Consider the following 6323-nt stretch of genomic DNA (forward strand, 5'->3'; position numbering starts at 1 on the left):
TGCTGCTTGGCCTGCTGTGTTCATCCAGCCCTGCACCTTGTTGTCTCTGCTATAACGGACTGTTGGGTCAAGTATACCATGCAGACAGAACTCAAGTGAAGCTCAAATGCACCCAAACTTCCCCATCTAAACTGAAGTGTGTATGTAACACTTTGTGATTCTGTCGTGCAAATCCTTCCCAGTCACTTCTTCAAACTGCAGGATCTGGGGACAACCATTTGACTGATGAAGTGGGGGGCCTTGGAAGGGAAAATGGGCCAGCATTTACTGCCTATCCCCAATTGCCCCTTGAGAAGGTGGTGGTGAGCTGCATTCTTGAACCACTGCAGTCCCATGAGCTGCATGTAAACCCACAATGCTGTTAAGGAGGGAATTCCAGGATTTTGACCCAGCATCTAAATTGACATGGATTAGCCACTTCTTTTCTTGCTGGTCCCCAGTCTCTTCCTTATGTCTGTCCTTCCTCCTCTTCCCACCCCATTCCTGGTATCTGTATCCCACTGCTCCACTTTCTCTCATCACCTGTCTACCCAGCATCACATTCTGAACCACAACAAGCCTTTGCCTTTAAGCAAACACTATCCCATTTGTTTGCCTGTGAGTGACTGAGATTTAATATGAGGTCTGATGCCTCATTTGCAGGAGTATATATAGATTCTAGTGCTGTGGTGTTTCCATGCTGTTGTTGTATTAATGACTCACCAAGAATTGGCTGAAATCCCATCAAGACAGTTTGAAGAATTGAATTTTGTTTCCAAATACTGGAATGAAAACATTGATACGAGACAAGTCAGATTGTGGTAAAAATAAACTGGCTTGCCAATGCTGTCTGGGGCAGAAAACCACCCGTCTCTAACCAGCCTGGCTCATACGTAACTCCAATCTGACCAACCTCTCAGACTGGCTTACTAGGCCATTTGGTACATTAAATCAGAACAAGGAGAGGCTGACAACAAACATCAGATTGAGATTAAAACACAATCCACAATTACACACCGTGAGGTTTTAAAATAATTACCAGTTTCATTGCACAGTGATCAGCAACTGCACCCCAGCACACTATAGCATAGTTCAATAATTTCTACACTATCTTTAAACTGTTCCTAAGCTGTCAATACAGCATCCTCCACATTCCTCCTCACTTCATCCACACAGTTTAGAAATCAAGATTCATCCTATATTAAAGATGTTCATCCTACTCAGTGGTGTAGCGGTAATGCCATTAGAGTAGCAATCCAGAACCCTAGATCAATACTCTACAGGTTCAAATCCCATCATGGTGGATAGTAAATTCAATAAAATCTGGAGTGAAACAGTTGGTTGAATGGTCATGTTTCCCCAACCAAAGACTAGTTAAGCTGGTGAAATTTGGTTTTGCAGAAAGCAGTCGAGACCAAAACATTGCATGACTTCACCAAGGAGCTGGATCTAGCACTTGGGGCTAAAATGATCAAAGGGTATGGGAGAAAAAGCAGGAACAGGGAACTGAATTTGGATGATCAGCCATGGGCATAATGAATGGCAGAACAGGGCTAAAGGGCCGAATGGCCTGTTCTATGCAAAAACCCACCTGGCTCACTTTAAGGAAGGAAATGTGCTGTCTTTACCTGGTCCGGCCAAAATGTGATCTCAGACCCACAGCAATGTAGTTGACCCTTAACTGCCCTCTGGGCAACTGTGGATGGGCCTATCCACTGACACACAGACGTCATGAACAAATAAAAGAAGAAACAAATAAGTGTTTCATGTTTAAAAAGTTATTTCTGTTTGTGGGAGCTTGCTGCATGCAAATTTGGCTGCTCTATTTCCCAAACTGCAACTCTGGTTGCATTTCAAATGTATTTAATTGGCTGTAAAACTCTGTGGAACTTGCAGTAGTTGCAAAAGGTGACAGAGAAATGCAATTTTGTTGAAGCAAATTACTGCAGATGCTGGAATCTGTACTGAAAACAAAAAAAAAATACTAGAAGTCACAGCAAGTCAGGCAGCATCAGTGGAGAGACACCAAGCTAACATTTCAAGTCTAGATGACTCTTCATCAGAACAATTTTGTTTTCCCTTTGTGTTTTAAGTATTTTAAGTATGAGATGGTGAATGAGTAATAGGGGATTTCCAGTGCTCCTGTTCACACTGGGCGCGTCCTGCATCATTTCAACCACCAGTGATTTTAGTTAAAAATAACCTCCCTTTGAAGGTCATAATAAATGATTTGCAAAATCAGACCAGGATATTTTTTCACAATAAAATCGCAACTGAACCTGAAACAATAACATTTGATAACAAAAACCCAGTTTACGTTCATTTTTTACTTACCTTCACCTTTTTCTTATGTAACAGTCTTAACACAACATCAACTCCAGCCCAGAACTCTGAAGATCAGGAAGTGCAGTGACACAGATTGGTTCTGATGCTGTGCCCCCTGCATGCCTCATTTAACCCCCTGTCACTGTGGTCTTACCTATTGGCACGCATACAGTGAAGCTTCAGTTTTAGACATGAAACTAATTGCCAGGACCCAGTTATCACAGCTAAATCAAAAAACACGAGTGACTTACTGATGTTGGTTAATAGAGAAAAAAAGGACACTGTGGGTGAAACGGTGATGGAAAAAGAAATGTTTAGTTGTGTGTGTGAGCACTTCAAGATATAAAAACAATCACAGTGAAGTCAGGATTCACATCTTTACCCAGAAAGGGGGTGTGAATATGGAACCAGGGCTGAGGGGGAAGAGTATAGCAAAAAGAAAACACAAGCAGGAAGAAAGGGGAAGAAGGCTAAGGCAACAGAGCAAAGAGGAGGGAGATATAGCCATATATCAAGAATGAGAAGGATATGGTCCTATATCAAGATGAAGATTGGCGTAGAAGTTCTCTTTTGTAGGACAAATAGACCAAATGGCCTGTTTCTATGCTGCAGACTCAATATAACTGGATCCCAAGCTCAGCAAGGCTCTAAGTCTATATACAACCAAAAGTGGTAGTGCTACAATAGGAAATCCAAACAGGGGATGACTTCGAAGACTGAATAGGATTGGGCTCTCTGATTGGATGCAATGATCACACAGCTTGAAACCATCCTGCAGTTGGTTGTCTGGCACCTTCAAATGCATAATGTCCTACCCTTTCACACTGATTCGACAACGATCAGACTTTAATCATCCCATTGGATGATTCCATCCCCATTTCCAATATTTATATCCATTATATTTAATTAAATATGCTTAATTATATTGTATTTCACTGTTTTGGTCTCTGCACTTTAGGATGGATTAATCGGGTAGAGGGTTGCATTTCAGACTTGAGGCCTGTGACCAACGGTGTGCCACGATGATTGGTGCTGGGTCCACAGATTTTCATCATTTATATAAACAGTTTGGATGTGAATATAGGAGATATGGTTAGTAAGTTTGCAGATGACACCGAAATTTGTGGTGTAGCGGACAGTGAAGACGATTATCTCAGAGTACAACAGGACCTTGATTAGATGGGCCAACGGGCTGAGAGTGGCAGATAGAGTTTAATTTAGATATATACGAGGTGTTGCATTTTGTTAAGGTAAACCAGGGCAGGACTTATACCGTTAATGGTGGGACCCTGGGGTGTGTTGCTGAACAAAGACACCTGGGACTGCAGGGTCATAGTTCCTTGAAAGTGGAGTTGTAGGTAGACAGGGGAGTGAAGAAGGCATTTGGCAAGCTTGCCTTCATTGGTCAGTGCATTGAGTATAGGAGTTGGGACGTCATGTTACAGCTGTACAGGACATTGGTGAGGCCACTTTTAGAATACTATGTACAATTCTGGTTGCGCTTCCATAGGAAGAATGCTGTTAAACTTAAGAGGGTGCAGAAAAGATTTACAAGGATGTTGCAGGGAGCAGAGGGTTTGAGTTGGGGAAAGGTTGAATAGGCTGGGGCTTTTTACCCTGGATTATCAGAGGCTGAGGGTTGACCTTGTAGAGGTTTATAAAAGCATGAGGGGCATCGATAGGGTGAATAACCAAAGTCTTTTTCCCAGGGTGGGGGAGCTAAAACTAGAGGGCATAGGTTTAAGGTGAGAGGGAAAAGATTGAAAAAGGACCTGAGGGGCAACTTTTTTACAAAAGAGGATGGTGCGTGTATGGAACTGCCAGAGGAAGTGGTGGAGGCTGGTACAAATATAGCATTTAAAAGGCATCTAGATGGCTACATGAAAAGAGCCAACTGCTGGCCACTGGGACTAGGTCAGATTGTGATAGCTGTTCGGGGTGGACAAGTTGGACCGAAGGGTCTGTTTCCATGCTATATGACTCAATGACTCTATAATCAGATTGGAAGCAGTTCAGAAAAGGGTCACGCAGCTGATTCCTGTAATGAAGAGGCTGTCTTCTGGGGAAAGGTTGAACAGGTTGAGCCTATGTCTATTAGAGTTGGTGATCTTATTGAAACAGATATCATTCTGAGGGATCTGGACAGGTAGATACTGCGAGGATGTTTCTCCATGTTAGAAAATCTAGAACTAGGGGCAATATTTCAAAATTAATGAGTCTTCCATTTAAGACAGAGGTGAGGAGGAATTCCTTCTTTCAAAGTGTTGCTACTGTTAAGAATTCTCTTGCCAACAAGCAATGGAGGCTGTGTCACTGAATACATTCCAGGCTGAGTTTGACTGATCAACAGATGAGTCAAGGGGAAATGGTAAAGAGGCAGGGAAATACAGTTAAGACCCGCATTCTCCCTAATTCTTTTTTCCCGCTGTCGACAGTTTCCAGAACTCTGGTCCTGAGCACTTTAGAGGGCACAATGGTTAAGACAACAATCAGATCTGCCAGCTGATGAAGCAGGTTGAAGGGACCAGAGCAGCCACTCCTGTTTCTATTTCCTCTGTTCTTGCCAAAAACAAGTGTTCGAACAGACTGAAGAAACAAATTTCTATTTTCCTCCCAAGTTGCCCCAGTGCTTAAATATTTAATTTCTGGCAATCCTAGGACAAGCCAAACCAGGCTGGCATCCCTGAAGATAGCTGTCCACATGAAAGCATTCAAGATTCTGAAACAAGTTCAGTAATAGCTGCAGAAACTTGGCATGTCTGGCACCATCTGTGGAGATAGAAACAGCATTTATATTTCGATTCCAGTGACCCTTTTTCAGAACAACTATGAAGGAGGATTACTGGATGTGAAATGTTAACTCTGCTTTGGCTCTCCACAGAGGCTGCCGGGCCTACAGAGTTTCTCCAGCAATTTCTGAACTTGTTCAGCATCTTCGGCATTTGCTGTTCTTTGTTTTATTTCGGGATTCTGGAGCCTTGTTCTCAGAGCACAGTCAGGAATCATAGAGTTATACAGCATGGAAATAGACCCTTCAGTCCAATCAGTCCATGCTGACCATAATCCCAAACTAAACTAGTTCAACCTACCTGTGCTTGGCCCATATCCCTCCAAATATTTCTTATTCATGTACTTATCTAAATTTGTTTTAAAGTTGCACGCGCATCCACTACTTCCTCTGGAAGTTCATTCCTCACAGGAAATACCTGCTGCAACAATATTGCCTCTCATGCCTTTTTGAAATCTTTCTCCTCTCACCTTAAAAATATGCCCTCTAGCCTTGAACTCCCCCACCCTAGGGAAAAGACACCTACCGTTCACCCAACTATGCCCTTCATGATTTTATAAACTTCTGTAAGGTCACCCTCAATCCCCTGTGCTCCAGTGAAAAATGTTCCAGCCTGTCCAGCCTCTCCCCAAACTCAAACATAGGTTAAAATGTAGGTCAATGGCAGGGTCTGGGCAGGTTTCCCGTGGGGGTTCTGCCCCATATGTTGGTCATCTTGCACCTGGTTACGTGCTCTCTCCCTCTGACTGAGAAAGTTGTGGGTAGAAAGGTCATTCGGGGATTCAAACACAGATCTCTAAGATGGTGAGATAACAAGGTGTAGAGCTGGATGAACACAGCAGGCCAAGCAGCATCAGAGGAGCAGGAAGGCTGACGTTTCAGGTCTGGACCCTTCTTCAGAAATTTCTGAAGAAGGGATTTCTGAAGAAGGGTCCAGACCCGAAACGTCAGCTTTCCTGCTCCTCTGATGCTGCTTGGCCTGCTGTATTCATCCAGCTCTACACTTTGTTATCTCAGATTCTCCAGCATCGGCAGTTCCTACTAACTCTAAGATGGTGGTCTGGTGCTCTACTGCACTGCTAGAAATGTTTTTCTCGACAAGTCATTGAACAAAGGCCACATCTGCTCTCTCAGGTGGATGTAAAATATCCCACATCACTGTTCTGAGGAAGATCAAGTGAGTTCTAAGGTGTCCTGGCCACTATTCATACCTTATATTTCAAAGTTTATC

Source organism: Rhincodon typus, chromosome 34, assembly GCF_021869965.1.
Source record: "Rhincodon typus isolate 14 chromosome 34, sRhiTyp1.1, whole genome shotgun sequence".
NCBI lineage: Eukaryota > Metazoa > Chordata > Chondrichthyes > Orectolobiformes > Rhincodontidae > Rhincodon > Rhincodon typus.